This window comes from Myxocyprinus asiaticus, chromosome 4 (assembly GCF_019703515.2).
Source record: "Myxocyprinus asiaticus isolate MX2 ecotype Aquarium Trade chromosome 4, UBuf_Myxa_2, whole genome shotgun sequence".
In the NCBI taxonomy this organism is placed as follows: Eukaryota; Metazoa; Chordata; class Actinopteri; order Cypriniformes; family Catostomidae; genus Myxocyprinus; species Myxocyprinus asiaticus.
In genome coordinates this window covers 1,327,042-1,347,089 of record NC_059347.1, presented here as the reverse complement: position 1 = coordinate 1,347,089, position 20,048 = coordinate 1,327,042, and positions in this window count along the sequence as shown.

Sequence of the window (20,048 nt, the reverse complement as noted above, 5' to 3'; positions counted from 1 at the left end):
GCCACATTGCCAGGTTTCCCTTCACTCCTCTTTTGGTGGTGTAGGAGGAGTTCCTCTCAGGATAGACAAGGCTTACTAGGGCCAGAAGATGATTTCAGCAATTGTAAGTTTCCAATACATTTGCAATTGTTTTTGACCTGATCCTTATCATTAATTGCCATCATTTGTTACCATAACGTCTCATTTCAATTGAGAGGCATGCAATGGGTCTGAGGAGTGTTGGGAAGAATCAATATGATGTTCAACACATGCCTTTTATCAAATCATTAGCTGCTCCATGCTTATTACAATGCATGCATGGCATCATACAATAAAAAAGTCATTCTCAAGGCACTCAGACATCAAACACTGTCATAATGTGAATTATTGCCTTCCAAATCTGGCCAGCACAAAGAAGAATGAAATTGTAGGATGAACCTGGTGGAGCTATAAAAGACGAAATCTGCAGCGAGTTACCCAGCGGCCGTGTGGCGTGTGTTAGCAATACTCTGGCCAGAGAAGACATGCGGTGAGCGAATGATGGGAGACAAAGACCAGGCGTCCTCTGCGGACGGCTCTCTCCATGACAGGACCCAAACTCAGGGCTGCAGTGTAATGGATGAGACTGCTTCTCCAACCACTTCAAAGGCTCTAATAGGTCACTGATAACACTGTTCTACAGCATTTTGGGTTTTTGCATTGAGCCGACACTTAAGTTGAAGTGCTTGCCATTGGCATCATGCCAACATTCTGTAATGTTCTAATGGATTTGCTCGCACAATATACAATGTGATATGTGTGCCGAAAATTTTTTTATCCCAATTTTTTTTCCTGATGATGTTGTCTAGTCATATACTTCTGTATTGTGACATATTTAAGAGTGAAACAGAATATTCAATAATAAAGCGATGTAGGGCAGGTCCAGCCCCGATTCTAAACCGTTCAGAATTAGCAAAGGGGGGTGGGGTGTAAGTAAGTAGAATGATGTCAATTAGAATGTAAAGCACAACAATGTCCTGTCAAACTAACTGTTAAAGAAATAGATCACCCAAAAATTATAATTCTCTTGTTTATTCACCCTAATGCCATCTCAAACTCAGATGACTTTCTTTCTTCTGCAGAACACAAACATAGATATTTTGATGGAGATATGAGGTGTTTATATGCATACAATTAGGATGAGTAAATGAGAGAATTACAATTTTGGGTGAACAATTCTTTCAAGGTAGTCAATTCTTTGCCTAACTTACAGCCAGCATCTGAGGTTGGCTTACACTCAACGTCTACTCCACAAAAAGAAATAGCTAAATTAAAACTGAAAAGCTTAAAACTATACTTTGCAGAAAGTATCTCACTACAAGCTACATGACTAAAGTAGCTAGCTCCGTTTAAAGGTGCACTCATTTATATTTTCCTAATTAAAGTCATTTTACTCTTAAAGAAATAAATTGTGATTTTGAAACATACGTATAAAATCATGAGCACTAATATGAGATGAAGAATTCAGTCATTTCAGTAATCTTATAAAAGCTGTTTTATTCTACATGGAGAGGGTCTTCTCATGTTAGGATCACATGACCTGCCAAATACTGCTCTCTTAATCTCAGTAACCATCTTGTTATTGGACACTTTCACTCAAGGATTAAATTAATCATGGCTGGCTGTGGACAGAAGATTCCTATGCTAATAAATAGATTAATGCTACATCCAGGCCTCTAAGTGTCAGTGTAATGACAAAACAACACATACAACATTTCTGAGTGCACCTCAATTATGCATATGTGGGTCAAAAATGGTGTTTTTTTTTACATGAAATGGTCTTTTGGTGGGTAAGGTGGTATTCCTCAATTAAGGTGTCTTCTATTATATGAAGTTACTTTTTTAACATTTAGTTGAATATATATATATATATATATATATATATATATATATATATATATATATATATATATATATATATATATATATATTTATATATAAAGAAGAGAATTTGCATCACTACCCCTAGAATGCATATGTGGGTCCTATTTAACCCATATGTGTTTTATAGAATTCAACAAATTTAACACTGGTATTATTTTTGTAATACATTGATTGTTTTCAGTTTGCATTTGTTGTGTAATTAAGAAGAAATAGATTCAGCCGATGCTTATATCTAAAGTGCTTAACACTATATTTATTACAGGAACAGTCCTCGTGGAGTAACTTGAGTTTAGATGACTATTTCACAGCAAGGGCACAATGGTAATAGAACCCGGACCACTTCTTAGTGTGTTTGAACCTGCAACTTTTCATTCTTCAGTACGCCTGACCACTCCAAACAACAAATATAGTTGCATAGAATAATATAGAGTAATATGGAAATACTGTATAGTGTCATTGGGCAAAGTAGAGTACATAAGGTTGTCATTTTAAAAGTTTATCAAAATTTGTTTTTGGTAAAATAAAAACAACACTTTAGTCCATTGTATTTATTTGTATGTGTTTGTGTGTGTAGACTTGTTGAGACATTTGACATTTTACCTCAAAACATGGAAATTGTCCATATTTCTGTTATACAGGATTTTTTTCACACTGTCACTCAAAACTCCTGCTCCATTTTCAGTGTGTCTGAAACTCTTCAGAATTAAATAAATTATATATCAACTATTTTAAACAATTTAATTAATAATAAATGTATCATGAGAGTTAATTTTCCTTTTTCTAATTTTTCTAAAAAAAAGAATAAGCAACTTTATAATGCACGCAAGTGCTTACCCAGCACTAAGATACCCACTAGCCTGCATGGCAGTGTGCAGCATCTTTGATGTATCTTTTATGCAGGGTTAAGGGGCTAAGTTGTACCAGTTTAATTCATGCTAATGCATTTGCGATGTACTTGTATAAAAAGCTTTCTATTCAAGGAGCCGTTGAGTGTGAGGTTTATGAAGATGACATCCTCACACCCTTGTTCACGTCCAACAGGGCTTTTTTAAAGTGATTACATGCAAGCCGGTTAATTTTTAATGGGAGTCACATCTCCGCACTCTCACAAGGCTTATTGTGGGCTTCTGTTTGGGGTAATCTGTCAATTCCCCAGGACAGATTTATGCTTTTCTAGATGATAGAAAAACATATGGATGTGATTGTGGTTTTGTTATTTATCAGACAGCTGTCATATTAATTGTTTAAAATAATTATATATACACTACCGTTAAAAAGTTGGGGTCACTTGCCTGAAATGTAGGCGTATGCTTAAATGTTTGAAATTAATTTTGTAGACAAAAATATAATTGTGCCACCATATTAATTTATTATAAATCTAAAATGTAATAAATAAATAAATAAATAAATAAATAAAAAAAAAAAAACGTTTTTGAAATTGATGACTTGGACCAAATAATAAAGAAAAGCAGCCAATAAGTGCCCAACATAGATGGGAACTCCTTCAATACTGTTTAAAAAGCATCCCAGGGTGATACCTCAAGAAGTTGGTTGAGAAAATGTCAAGAGTACATTTCTGAAAATTCTAGGCAAAGGGTGACTACTTTGAAGATGCTCAAATATAACACAGTATGACATAATTACACAGTATAACAATCACAACATAATTCCCATTTTTCCATAGTTGTGATAACTTTACTATTATTCTAAAATGTAAAAAAAAAAAAAAAAAAGAATGAGTAAGTGACCCTAAACTTTTGAATGGTAGTGTATATATAAAACAACAGGCATGTGTGATGGTTCTACAATGCATTTGTGACAGGAGATTAATGAGTGTACCAATATGACATCTTAAAGATTAATTGGTAATGATAGAAGAAAACTGTCATAATTCACTCACCCTCATGCTGTTTCAAATATGTGTGACATTCTTTCTTACTGTGGAACACTAAAGGAGATGTTTTATTAATGAATTTCATTTTTGCAATAAAATGACAGTGGGTAGTTCCTCATTTTAAAGCTTAAAAAAGTGTTATAAAAGTAGTCCATGCAACTCCTGTGTCATATAGCAAGTCTTCAAAAGGTATATTGGTTTTGGTTAAACAAATAAATAAACAGAGCCTAATATAGTTAATCCATATATATATATATATATATATATATATATATATATATATATATATATATATATATATATATATATATATATATATTTTTTTTTTTTTATTTTTTTTTATTTATTTATTTATTTTTTTATTGTGTTGACTGAAGAGTTTATAGTATTTGGCATGCATGTAAGAGTTAGCAGACAGTTTGTTTAAATGTTTAAATGCACGTTTTGAGTCCCAATGACAAGCACATGCTTCAAACAAATTGGTACAAGTGGCTGTTTTGAGACGTTGGCAGGTGTCTGTCTGCAAGATCAATTAAGGGTGTTTGCCATGTCAGATGATTCATCACTTCGATCAACAACATGCTTTTTATTGAGGGCACAGATACACTAGTTAATAAAAGCTACTGCCTTTTGAAATAGTTTAAAAGTACTTTGTAAAACTGCTTAGAATTAAAATAATTCTAAAGAGAAATCATTATTAGTACTCTGGAATAACAACAAGGACAGCATTTTTATTTTAATAGAAGAATATAAAAATAATAATGTTGTAACATGCATTTTTCTTTAAAATACAAAACCGAAATAGTGGGTTGAAGAGAGTTCAGTACTTCACTGAGGGGAAAAAATATATGCATGTAAAGATACATAAACACATGTATAATGAGGCATTCAGCTGAAGATATTTTTCCAGTAACAGCACTGAATGGGAATAACGAATTGGTAATTCAAGTTACAGACTCTACTCTGCCTTACATACTGATTGTAAACAGGTCAACTAGTGACATATTTTATGTTTCGGGTGCTGTTAATATGGATGCAGAAATGTATGGCCTTTTACCATTGGTTTTTTAATTGGGGCTCAGTTTAGCCAGTCTATAAACATGCTTTTGTTACCGGCATCTTTGGCTGGTTTCCAAACCGACTGTGTCAATACCAGAGGCGGAAATCGAACTCATGGCATGCACGCCCTCACACTGAATGTTGTGTTACACTGGTGAGAAGTGAGTACAGACAGTTTATCTAAGACTTTTGCATACAAGTCTGAGAAAACATCGGCACTGCAATTCAGATGGCTGGTCAAGAGTGTTTCAAAGTTAAATACCCTGTCATTCAATAACATAATTACATTGAAATTAAATATTTTTGTTTGCATGTGAGCAAACAAGTGTAACGGCGATGAATGCCATAATTTTAAGCTTTCCATCCTGCGTAATTCTTTAGAGGTTTGATGCTGTACTTGATTTGGACTGAACCACCACAGGAGGAAGTTTGGTCATCAACGTACCCTTGTGTCCACCGAATGACTGTGGGGATTAGGATTGAATCTGCCCTTTGTGTTGGGGAGAGGCAGAGAACCTTTTTGGTGGGGGGCTTTTGGAGAGAATTCTTGTCCAAACATTCTGCACGCAGATTTGTATTCATTGCACCCCTGCTGCTATTGATATCATTATGCTGGGCACTCCAGCTGAGAGGAGGAGCCCCAGCCGGGAGGATGGTAGGTCATGGAGATGGCAGCCCTAATGAGAACTGACACTGGCTCCAGGTCGACCAAGCATCTACCGGAATTCTATCGGAGCCGCACTTTCCCAGTCAGCGCATTAGATCAAAGATCATTACCTGCTAATCAAAACACATGAGCGGCGAGGCTTCCCCCTTTTGCAGTGCTTTAACAGCAGCGATGGCAGCGGCTACCGGATCAGAGCTACTCTGCCTGCAGACAACAGAGAACAATGCTAGCTTATCTGTGTGCTAAGCTAGCTCAAAAATGCCACATATTTTACCCTTAAAAAGCAATCTGTTACCTGTCTTCTACTAAAAACCTGTCTCTATCGTCTCATCAGAAAAAATCGATTTGACCTTATTTGATTTGTTGTTTTTTCTTTCACACATAGCTGGAAACCACATAATGGGATTAGTGATGAAGTTAAATCCCACTGATTACAATAAACTCAAGCACAGAGTAAACTCATCCTATCAAATTTGGCAATGAAATTTCAATGAATGAAACTCGAGGAATGACATCACATGTAGCAGGTTGAATTGCAGTCGAGCCGTAATGTTGCGCGATGCTGTGTGATATAATCGGAGTCCTCCTCAGAGGTGGGGAATGAATGTTCCCTCTAGTGATGTGTGTGGTGCACTCTGCTTGAACTTGCCCTGAACTGCTGGTCTGAGATCATTGGCTCCACCTGTCTACTCATTGCAGTCAGTGCAACTGAAGCGCTAAACTGATCTCAGACCTGCTTTTGGGGCCGATGTGCTTTCGAGGGGGCCTGGGGGTTGAGCTCTGGCCTAATAACCTCAACTCTAATCCTATTTTGCCTGTGCCACTGTTGCTTCATTAGGTCACATCTTCCATCCGAGTGCAGCAAAGCGACTTTGAGACTCATGAGGGATTTGTAAGACTCTGAGTCTGAATACAGACATTCACCTCTTTTATCCTAAACCCCATGCAGACACCAGCAGACTGACGTCTCTCCTTATATGTTCCAATTCAGAAAACACTGCCTCTCATTTCTTGGAAAAAGAGGCTGAATAGCTATCTGAACATATCATACATGGAATGAATCTAATGCTTCTTTTAGTGTGTATTGATGTTATTCATTTGAACACATCACAATAGAGCATTTAGATTGATATTACAGTTTTTGATTATTACCTTATGAAACAATATCAAACATTAATATGCAGCATTTTCATGCATTTGTTTTGGTTTGTCTTGTTGTGCCCATTTGTTTCTTTGTCATTTCTGTCAGCTGTTTTTGGGTAATCTGCCTGAGGGTCTCTGAACATGCTGAGCTTAGAATCGGGCGATGCTCGTGAGAGGAGGGGAAGGGGATGCGTCTGCCGTGACACTGAGATGCCAGTCTGAACACAAATGTGTGGAGGGACAGAGATAAGGAGAGAGAGGGGGATTGGGAAGAGTGGGAACAGAGGGTCCATTGCCCATTAATCGTTTGTTTGAGTTTCCGCTCTGGTGGGCATGTTATGTCTCCATTAGTGTGGGTTTGTTTCCTCCTCCTGCCTGCCTCTTGGCAGCAGGGGGCTCTTACACATACCATTCGACTGTTCACTGCTGTCTGGTGCCATGCAGACTGTCTGATGTGTGTGTGTGTGTGTGTGTGTGTGTGTGTTTGTGGGTAGAGGGTGGAGATTAATGACATGAGGAAGGCAGTGAGCATGAGATGAAGGGTAAAGCTCTCCTTAATCCATGTCACCCAAAATACTGTTATGGAGAAGCGTTATCACAATCAAAATGTCATCTAGTAGTGCAGTGGTACTCAACCTGTCAGTTGTGACCCAATATTGGGTTGTAGGTTTGTTCGGATATAGGAAGATGCACAGCAGTGAAAAAACAGTGCTAAATCCAAATATTAACATGCAATTAACCAGTTGATTGTATTTAGTTAGGATAGCAAAATAAATAGTTTCATCAACTTCTGAACACTTCTGAAAAGTGAGGAGAAAATGCTTCCCATGTCCAATCTATATCTCTGCAGTATTTTGCAAATTCCTCTTTTACTCGGAAGAAACCAGCCACATTAGACAAATGTCAACATGGACAGTTTGCATGACATGCCTCATCCTCAGAAACCAAGAACAAAACTACAAAACTAAGGTAAAATTAACCAGACTACATTAAATGCTGGTTCACTTGCAGCAAGAATAAACATGGTTCATGCAGACCAAAATGTGTTTGTACAATATATTATTGGCTTAATATAATAAATAATTATACATTTCAATGTTTGATTTGACACTATTATTACTTTTGTACAAAAACTGACAATGGTGTTGGTTGCCACTTGATGTCCAATGTAAAATCTGGGTCCTGAAGCAAAACCAGTTGAAAACCACTGATCTAGTGCATTGCATTTGCTTTAACAAGATGTTTTGGAGTTTGCTGGTATAAAAAACTTGCAACAAACTTTTTGAACAAGCAGAATTGTTCAAATAAATCAGTTTGCCAGATGTTTGATGGAGACATTTTGATCAAAAGCATATAGGGACTTTCACAATTGTGTCTCATGAAAGGAATTTTGGTCAGACAAATTCCAAGCATGGCAGCAGGATAAGGCAGTGGAAAGGCTCCTTTTATCTCTGCGGCTCTTTTGCTTTTGTTGATGATACATTGACCTTCCTCATCGATCTCCAGTGGTCTAAGCTCCTGTTCACTCTGATAATGAGACTCCACTGATAATGAGGCAAACTAATTGCCATGCCTGTGTGTTGTGGCTGTCTCACCACTAACAGCATCTGACCTGCATTGTCATGACACATCTTGATGTCATTCGAGCAGCATCCAAGTCTCTTCCTGCTATTGGTCTGTCACTTTGACTTCTGTTCTGCTGGAATGAACCACAAAGTCTTCCTACAGTGGGACATATGACTGTCAGGTGGGTCCTGGTCAGTCAATTAGCCTAAAGATGGCAATGAAAGGGTCTACATAAAGGTGAGATTTTTTATACCTATGCATGTTCATTCATTATGCTTTGTTAAATTATCTAAATGTCATGTACCTTGCACGTCATTTGTGTTTGATGAAAAGTACAGGTTCTTGTACTCTTTTGACCAATTTCCTGCTTCTGTTATCTGACTCATCAGAGCTCGCTGACCAAAACTACCATCAAGGCCTTTAAATGATCTCTTAGAAGAGAAGAGTGTGTAGCATTGCATAAGTGTGAGAATAACGCCTCTAGGCATGCTCCAGCAGAACTTTGATGGGGACATGCTTGCAGCTGCCTTTGTTAAGAAAAGCTGTCTTGTATATTGATTTCCAATATGCTGGTGGCTTTCCTGTGCTTGAGTGCCCTTATCCCCTCCCACTTCTCTCTGAATGCTGCAGATCTTTACTTGAAGCCTTGGGAATGGATCCAGTCAACCAGGACTCACAGCTTTCAAATATCTTCAGCCTAAGTGAAAGTTGTCATGGGACATGAGTCTATCCATCCTAGGCTATAGTCTGAGTTTAATAACAAATCACCTGCTCCTCAGCTGGTTCCCATGGCCATCTCCTCACACTTTGGAGCTTCCTGTGTTGGAATGACAGTGTTTTTGAGACCCTGGAGGGACCGTTAAAGTGCCACCAGGTCTCCTGAGACCTCAATGTCTTCTGGTTGCTTCACCACACAATCAATAGTCCACTAGAGTGGAACTATTGGCGGCCGTGAGACTCCTTTTTTCACCTTGTCATTTTGAAACTCAGCTAATGTTTTTCCATGTTTTGTGCCCTGGATTGATATCTGCTGCACACATGGTTGACTTTAGTTGCTTTAACTCGCTTGCAACTGTCATCGATTCACTTCAACTGAAGAGTTTCTGTTTGGACTTTTGCAGGTTTAGGAATGGCCTCTGGCTATTTTCACACTAGAACTTTCTTTGAATGCCAAAGTCTGTCTGGATCAAGACCCAACCAACATTAGAGTTTGGTACACTTGGTTGGTGTTGTAGGATTTTCCAAAATCAGGTGTGCACCAAGGAACCACACCCAGAGTCTTGAAACATGTTGGTCTGAGATATGGTTCTTGTGGACTCTAATACAGTTTGTGGTATTGAAGTGGTTTGAATGCAGTCTGGCCTAATTTGTGGAAGTGAATGGCTGTTGATGAGGTTTAAATTGCCTATTATAATGTATGTCTCATTGCTGCTTGACTCCGCAGGTATTGCCAGGATTTGCTCTTGTCATGTCTTGCAATGCAAAAATGGACAAATGGTGATATTTAAGCCTACATTTTAAATCATTGGCTTCTTAGAGGTTTTTCACACTCATCCACATGAAAATGGGTGCAAATTAACAGAAGCACGAGATCAAAATACTGTTGGTCAGATTGTGAAGACTCACCAAAGCAAATGCTAAAAGACAGATAAGCTTGACAAAATGCAGATGCTGTTATTTTTGCCCTGAGGATCTACTTACTGTCCATCCAGTCAGATAACTTGAGATGATTTGAGAGCTGGTTGTAGTCATATCCATTCAACCACTCTTATATTTCAGACTATGTTCATCAGAGTAGAAGCTGCTTTGTTAAGTACTTGTTAAGTGTGTTGTGCAGGATACACAGAAGCATCACCCTGGTGATTGTCCTCTCTGTATGATGAGCCTTTAGGACTGAGAGAGAGCGAGACGTGGGAGGAGAATAGATTATATTATGCACCACTTAAACACTTTAATCACAAGAGTATATACGCCTCCCTCTACATAAGAGGTCTTGTGTATATTATTATGAGAACCGATGTTATGATTAACATTTCCACGGCTTCATCAGAAGTCTTCTCACCAGGCAACAGAACTGAAGCAATTCCCTCCCAGTTGATTATGGGAAAGTCTAGATTAAGTAGAAGTGATTAGAACTGACATTCTTGATTTGTGGTGGGTGTGATTTATTTGCACTGGGCAGGAATGTAATGAATTAAAGTGTAGTGAATGATACAGGTTTATTTTTAGGGCTTATTCATAAGAGTCTCAATGAAGGAATTGAAAAATGTTCAGCAAAATGGTATATATATAAACACTTGATAAAGAATTTGCAATGTAACGTCAAACAAATGTTCTCGTACAAATATACCCAACCAGGGTGCTGGCCAACAGAGCATTTAATGTCACCTTTCCTTGTTTAAAAATAACAGGATTGCTGCCTTTTTACACACATTAAAGTTTCTTCTAAACATGCATATGCGGTTGATCCTCATTGGCAGACTAAACGAACATAAAGGGTTTTTCAAACATATGTGCTGACCAACCACCTGTGCTTTCATTAATCTCAGCTGTAGTCAAATGAGTAAAAGATAAGCATGAGATTGTATACACCATCCCAGATAAGATGAAGCCTTTGTAGAAATGACATGGTGAACAAAGTTTCATTGCTCATATCTGCTCACCAGATTGCACTTTTAACATGATTTTTCATTATGGTTTTCTACACTAATGTGGTCACTTCTTTCTATCTGTCTTTCCGTGCTCATGTTTTGAGGTATTATTCATTCACATTCCATCCTGTTACTTATCTGTTAGAATGACTTAGCTGCTTCCCCCATTCTGGGAACTCTTCTAGAAAGTGAATTCTGCTGAAAATTGACTGTTTCATGCTGAGATTTCTCTCTGCTGTGTAAGGGTGGGCGGTATACATGTTAAAGTTGTAGAAATGTGTCACTGGTAGAAAATGTGTGAATTATCTCTGTTGCGGTTATTGTAGGGAATTTGTGTTCCAGTCAGATGTTGTGCTACAAATAATCATTATATTATAATCATTATAATATTTTAATCCATCATTAGTTACTTTTGTGTTGTTTTACATTAAAATGTACCTTTTTCTCACTGTCTTGGGTGAGAGTAATAGTCAGTACTAGAGGTCTGCACGAGCCTTCAAATGAAACCCCACCCGTACCTGTAACGATTGGCTGCTGGCGCTGACAATGATGAAGATGATGATGATAAATTGAAGAATCCAAGTGTAATTTATTAATAAACGTGAAAACCCTAACTACAAATGTGAATGAAAAATAAACATAAACATGAACTCGACTTAACATATACTTGGCATAGCATGACCTGACCTGACCTGACCTGACCTGACATGACATGACATGACATGACATGACATGACATGACATGACATGACATGACATGACATGAACAATGTAGCAAACACGTACAATACTTGACAAAGGACAATGGAACATGAGGGTTTAAATACATGGACACGGGAGAACACATGACAAAGATAACCAATAAACAGACAGAACTGATAACAAGATAATCAACCAATAACCAATGAAAACAAGACACATGAACATGGAGGGAAAACAGTACATCACATGACCAGGAAATAGGAAATAAACTTTTCAAAATAAAAGACATGGAATACATGAATCAACAAAATACACATGACAGTACCCCAGAACGTGTGGGGGTACGCTACTCTACCCCGCACGAATGATACCGTCAAATTTTAAGCCCGAACCCAACCCGAACCCGAACCCGAAATTGCTTACTATCTAATTTCTTCTCCTAGCAAGTACTGTTGCAATAGGCTGTATTTTATGTAAGCATATAGCCAACATTCGTAACAGTACTGAAACAGTAAACATACACAATTTTAACAAGGCACGGCAGCCCCTTATTACACTAGAGCAGAAGGGGAAAAAAGCATTGCCTTACCGTTTATTTGCTGAAACTTCACTTGGTGCAGAACAGTCTAGAATAAAATTAAACAATGCAACAGTCCCCTCTATGCAGCCTGAACTTGTTTAGAGCGTTGAATTTCTGTGACAACTGTGCTAAAAACAATCTAGACACAGAACAAAGAATGAAACAGAGCGCAGATGTCTCAACATGAGTTTTTGAAAATTTGAAGTTCTTTTTAACTTGACATGGTGTTTAAAATATGCCGGTCCTGTGAGAGATGCTGAAGAAAAAGCGAGACGTAGTGCAAATGTCAAAGACATTGGTCCAGCATGTGTTTAAACAATGGGAAAACAGAACAGACATGTGCAAAAACACGTTCGGAGTGAGCAGCCCCTAACTCGTCCTTTCTCACGTGTCTGTGAGTGAGAGCACGTGCGTGAAACAAGTTCAGTAAGCCTGTTTATTTTTTAATTCATACAAAACCGAACCCGACCCGAACCCGAAGTCCTACTTGAAAAACTGACCCGAACCCGGCCCGAAACCCGTCAGGTTCTTGGGTCCTGTCGGGTTGTCAGTACTGTAAAGCTCCAAAAATGACTTAAAAGAACAATAAAAGCACCATTAAAGTAGTTCATATGACCTGTGCATTTTATTCAAAGTCTTTTGAAAACAAACGATAGCTTTGTGAATTGCAAAAGGCTGCATTTAATAAGTAAATATTAGGGCTGCAACGGTACACAAAATTCACAGTTCGGTACGCACCTCGATTTGGGGTCACATTCGGTACGGTTTCGGTACAGCGGGGAGTACAAAGAATCTTTCTTTAAATGATTTATTTTAAAAACACAGTGAATGCTCATTTATGCATGACTGCACTATTTCTTCAATGAAATTACAATACAAAACTTAAGAGCCTCTTATTGTATATGCACATTGTATAAAAACATAAATAATAATAAAAGTAAAAAAAGTGAAATTATAATAATTGTAACAAAATTAAGACATCAGCAGAGCAGATTTCTGTGTCTTTTGCCTTTCAGCTCACCACTTGTACTTATCACTCAATTTAAAAAAACAAATTCAGGAATATTAGAATATCCACATTATCAGAGGAGAGGGTGGATCTGCTTGAACGCCGTGGCAAGACTAACTTGCACAGGCTGTTTATGCTTTGCTCCTGTAAACTCAAGAGATGCATGTGGATGATGTCGCTGCAAATGAGTCATCATGTTAGATGCGCTTCCTGAGACATACCGACTTTGGTGAAACAGAGCCGACACACAGCCTACAAACCTGTTCACTACTCATTGCCCAGTATTACTGCAGTTTACTGTGAAACCATAATGCTCCCAAACAACAGATTTTAGAGACGGTGGTGGGTCTTCAATCTCTGGCTTATCTAAGTCTGACATGTTTATATTTTTATTTCCATGACAGCTAGGAAAAATAGCGAGCTAGCTAGTATAAACTTCACATGCATTTATCTGATCCGCAGTTTCTAGTGTACCATGTGACACAAAATTTTGGTTCTGTGCGGTCCCGTGTTGTGCCGCAATCTTTTTTCATATTAGTTTTACGCGGTTTGTGTTGTTCATTATATATTGGTTTAATATTGGTTTCACACATTCTAATATATGTAATCATTCATATAACTGCGTGTACCATACTGAAGGCCCTGTATCTGTTCAGTTTGGCACGGATACATGTACAGTTGCAGGCCAAGTAAATATAAACTACCGGTCAAAAACTTTGAAACACTTATTCATTCTTTATTATATTTTTTTCTTCACATTTTAGAATAATAGTAAAGTCAGCAAAACTATGGAATAACATAAATGGAACTATGGGAATTATGTTGTGACTAAACAAAATCCAAAATAAATCAAAACTGTCTTATATTTGAGCATCTTCAAAGTAGTCACCCTTTGCCTAGAATTTGCAGACATGTACTCTTGCCATTTTCTCAACCATATTCTTGAGGTATCATCCTGGGATGCTGTTTAAACAGTATTGAAGGAGTTCCCATCTATGTTGGGCACTTATTGGCTGCTTTTCTTTATTATTTGGTCCAAGTAATCAATTTTAAAAACTTTTTTTTTTTATTAAATTAAATTGTAGTTTTATAATGAAATAAATTAATATGGTGGAACAATTATATTTTTGTCTACAAAATTAATTTCAAACATTTAAGCATACGCCTTCAGATCAAAAGATTTTTAAGATCATGAGAAACATTTCAGTCAAGTGTTTCAAAACTTTTGACCGGTAGTGTATAGTCTACATGCACAGCTCGTTTCAGTGAATGAGCAGTGCTCTGCTGACACAATATGTGAGCGTTACACACGAACAACATCTCGGATGTAGATGCTCAGTAGTTTGGTTCACTTATTACATGCATTGAAAATGGCACCAAAAGAAGCATTTCACCAGATTTTGAATAAAAAGCATATTAAACCACTGTGAACTAGGCCACACACACACACACACACACACACACACACACACACACACTAAAAGGACTTCTTGGAGTTCAGACCATCAAAATAAAAGCCAGAGGGTTGTAAAGTTAAGAAGGCACAACTGAATTACTATTGTATAATACATTTCCATAAGTTATTACATAATAAGAATAACAATAAAGATACTACTAATACAGTAATAACATGAAAATTGGACTTATATCCTATTACAAAAAAAAAAAAAAAAAAAAAAAAAAAAAGGAGATCTGAATCCTTAAGTCCAGATACAAGTTGAAATAAAATGGCAAAGAGAACTGAAAAGTTTTCAACTGAAGACTTTCACTAGATTAATTGTGCTGCTGCATTTTGTCCAGTAGTAGTTAACAACAAAGTTTTTCTCAATAGGCTACACATTTATATTGAAATATCACTTTTCTCCCAGTCACTTTCACATAGTGAACTATAGATATTCTAAACTGATTAAGAAAACAATAAAACGTATCAGATGGGGATCGGTGTAGGCCGATACCGGGAGTTCTGGTATCAGAATCGAATCAGTAGAGAAAAAGTGGTAGCAATGCACCCCTATGTGTGAGTGAAGAGATTGTACATGCAACATATGTGGGTAAGAAACTGAAGCCTTAGTATCTCATTGCATTCGTATGCATTGTCATAAACAGTGCAAAAGCAGTCATGTCCATATAGTTTCTTGATTGAATTCAGGGCACGGCGCAAGAATTTTGGCCTGTATCTGAAAAAACACTTTAAATGTCAGCAGTGCTTTGCAGCATGATTCCCTATACATACTTTGTAAAACATTTTTGAAAACATATTTGCACGCAAAAATAAAAATTTGCATTAATTTTCCTCCTGCTTTCACCATATGTAACAAGCGATTTTAGTGCCAAAATTAACCGACTAACAGAGTACTCGACTATTCAAGAAAGAGTAAAGACACACAAAGATGGTTAAAATAAAAACCGACGCGCTTGTTCGGTTTCATGCCCTCTTTTCTTTCTTTTCTTTATTCATCCATGTTTAAAAAAAAATTTAAATAACGCACAATTTTCAGTAAACGCAACCTCTTGTCCCAGTCACTTTACTTTTCAAATGAGAAAGAGCTTGTTAATAATAATCTGCATCATCTGTGGTGTGGCACTGACTCCACTTTGCCCTGCTAACCTTAGTTAGTGTTATTCACTCTGTCAAGCTTTCTGTAGCAAACAGAGAGAGAAGCGATCACACCATTTTCAGCTATGTATTTATCTATTGTCGGCAAAAAGATTTCCAGTATTCCAGTATGGATGGCTAAATCCAAAACAAATATGTAATGGAGGAGTTTGCAACTGAATCAAAGCGAATGTTTGTATGTTTAACTATTTAAAGATAACTAATTATTACAAATAATATTTTATTTATTGCTAAAATTGTTTCATTGCAATGGACATGACAGCTCTACCAGTAGCCTACTCTGGCCATTGTGTTAGATAAAAAGGAACTGAAATGATTTTTCAGACATGTTTGAATCACTTTCCATAGAAATGTGTATATTGTGATATACAGTGGTGGCCAAAAATATTGGCACCCTTAGTAAATATGAGCAAAGAAGGCTGTGAAAAAAAAATCTGCATTGTTTATCCTTTTGATCTTTCATTCAAAAACATTTCTAAAGTCTAACCTTTAATTGAAGTAAAACAATTGAAAGAGGGGAAATATCTCATTAAATATATGTTTTTCTCCAAAACACATTGGCCATAATTATTGGCACCCCTAGAAATTCTTATGAGTAAATTATATCTGAAGTATATTCCCATATTTAAAAAAATGTGGTTCACCTGGGTGACTATAGCAACATGAGATTGTTCATCAATCACAGTGGGTTAGACTAAAGAATATAGTTCTGATGTGCGGCAAAATGTTGTTGAGCTTCACAAAATGGAAAGTGGTTATAAGAAAATAGCCAAAGCATTGAAAATACCCATTTCCACCATCAGGGCAATAATTAACAAGTTCCAATCACATGGTGAGGAGGATGGTTCAAGTGGCCAAAGAATCTCCAAGGATCACAGCTGGAGAATTGCTGAAATTAGTTGGGTCTTGGGGTCAGAAAGTCTCCAAAACTACAATCAGATGTCACCTATATCACCACAAGTTGTTTGGGAGGGTTTCAAGACAAAAAGCCTCTGCTCTCATCCAAAAACAAACTCAAGTGTCTTCAGCTTGCCAGTCACTACTGGAACTTTAAATGGGACCGGGTTCTATGGTCAGATAAAAAAAAAAAAAAAAAAAAGCTTTTTGGCAGCAAATACCAGAGATGGGTTTGGTGCACACAGAGATGAAGAAGCACCCAATGCCCACGGTTAAATGTGGTGCTGGATCTTTAATGTTGTGGGGCTGTTTATGCCAGAGGTCCTGGTCATCTTGTTCGGATACATGGCATCATGGACTCTATCAAATACCAACAGCTAAAAAAAATCAAAACCTGACTGCCTTTGACAGAAAACTTAAAATGGGCCCTGGTTGGATCTTCCAGCAGGACAATGATCCAAAACAAACATCAGAATCAACACAAAAATGGTTCACTGACCACAAAATCAAGGTTCGACCATGGCCATCCCAGTCCCCTGACCTGAACCCCATAGCAAACCTGTGGGGTGAACTGAAGAGGAGAGTCCACCAACATGGACCTCTGAATTTGAAGGATCTGGAGAGATTCTGTATGGAGGAATGGTCTCAGATCTCTTGCCTCATTAGGCATTATAAGAGAATAATTATGGAGAAAAATATTTATTTAATAATGAGATATTTCCTCTGTTTCAATTGTTTTACTTCAATTAAAGGTTTGTTTTTTTTTTTTGTTTTTTTTTTTTAAATGAAAGATCAAAAGTATAAACAATGCAGATTTTTTTTTCACAGCCTCCTTTGCTCATATTTACCAAGAGTGCCAATATTTTTGGCCACAACTTTATATATTATTATTGACCAAAATCTTCAACAATGTTGCTGTATATATTTTTGACTAACACTTAACATAAGGTTCCATTTGTAAACATAAGTTAACTTGAGCTAACAATGAGCATGTCATGGTTTTATGTGTTTTTGTTCATGTTTTGTGTTAATGTATTTTATTTTGGAAGTTTAGTTCCTGTTTTATATGTCATGTGATTCCCTGTTTCATGTCATGTGGTCCCCTGGTCATGTGATTTCATGTTTCCCTCCATGTTCATGTGTCTTGCTTTCATTGGTTTATTGTCTTGTTACCTTGTTATCAGTTCTGTCTTGTCATTGGTTATCATTGTCATGTTTCTCCCTTGTCCATGTATTTAAGCCTCATGTTTGCCATTGTCCATTGTCAGGTATTGTGAATGTAACGTTGTTGGATTGTTCAAGTCAAGTCAAGTCAAGTCAAGTCAAGTCAAGTCAAGTCAAGTCAAGTCAAGTCAAGTCAAGTCAAGTCCATGTTTTTGTATTTTGTTCACATTGGGAGTTACAGTTTTTGGATTTCACGATTGATAATAAACTGCACTTGGGTTCATCACACATCATCATCTTTATCGTCTGCCTATCATTGCCAGCATCATTACAGAGTAATAATTTTACATCATTTATTAATGTTGGTTAATGTTAATTAACATATTAAACATATACTAATACATTTTTTAAATCAAAAGTTGTATATGTTAACAAAAGTTAATGCACTATGAACCAGCATGAACTAACAATGAACAATTGTATTCAGTTGTATTCATATTCTACATATGTAGAAGGATAAGATGAAAAAATGCACAGAAGCTTTGTTGGTTTTAACATGTATTGACAACATGCTAGATTTGAATGTGCAGAAGCATGAATTAGAGTAGATGATGACAACTTTTTTATATTTGGATGAATCATTTCTTTAAATAAAAGATCATGTTTTTGATGCATTAGATTTGAATTGCATGATAGTGGACATGATAATATTTCACTCTGAAATGTCAGTGAGAGGCCATATTTCATGTGATTCCAGTGTTGCTGTACTAATAGAATTTATCAGACGTCTTTCTCCTTTACATTACACTTTTGGTCTGCCCCTACGAGGGGGTTAAGAGGGAAAGCAGCCGCTTCTTAACCCCGACCTGCATGTCCCCAGCCGCTGCCCCACCACCACTTCACAGAGTGTTTACATTCTAGTGAGCGGTCTTTATCTTCCACAAGCCTGGGATCTCTCTCGACAAGTTTACACAGACAGACACACACGCACACACTCTTTTCTCTTCATATGAGCCTACCATGGAGACACGAGGAGAAAGCTGTCACAATCTCATCTGTCTTGTCAGAGGCCATATTCCCTTTCTACAGTGAACTTCTGTCTGTCTGTCTGTCGGTCGGTTTATCTTATCTCTCTATCACTTAGATTACAGCTCTGCAGACTGTTGAGGATGTCCAACCAACCGATCAAAAGTTTGGATATACTTCACATAAATAACTATATAATATTCATGCCATATTATATTCATGCTGTTAGCCAGAGGGGAACTGGCCCCCACAGTGTGCCTGGTTTCTCCCAAGGTTATTTTTCTCCATTAACCAACATCTTATGAAGTTTTGTGTTGCCACAGTCACCTTCGACTTACTCACTGGGGTTCTAAATACAATTATTATTATTATTTTTATTTTTTTTCTGATTAACATTTTTTTTATTGATTCATATAGTTGACAAAGAAAAACAAAACATATATACACTGAATTAACATTTAACTCCCGCTACTACTCCTCCCCAATCACCAACCCCACCAATGAACATTCCCGTGGTCACACATAAATACATGCACACACACAATAATAATAATAATAATAATAATAATAATACAAATAATAATAATAATAATAATAATCATACACATCTAAAACTATGCCTCTCTCTCCACAGCCCCTCCCTGAGAGTCCCCCAAAAATACCAAATAACTAACCCATTTCCCATCAAATTAATCCCAGATCCCCAGCCTTCTACATGACACCTCCTCGAAAGCTGCCACGCTCCCCATCTCCTCCTACCACTCCCGAAATGAGGGCACTTCAACCTACTTCCATCCCCTTAAAACAATCTGTCTGCCTGTCATAACACTGGTCAGAATCCAATTTTTTGTGTGTTTATCCCCTATATTGATGACTGTCCCATCACCTAAAATACAGAGTCTGGGGCAAAAAACAAAACAAAACCTGAGTGCCCAACATGTCACACACAAAACTCTGAACCTTTAACCAAAATTCTTGGATCTTAACACACCACCAAAAAACATGGGTTGTGTCTCCATCTTCTGATTGGCATTGCCAGCAGGTGGGTGTGTCTTTAAGACCAAGCCTATACAATCTAGAGGGGTCCAATAGAATCTATGTAAAATCTTGAATTGCATAAGGCAGACCCTTGCATCTCTAGATACAGACTTCATGTTTTTAGAATCATAGC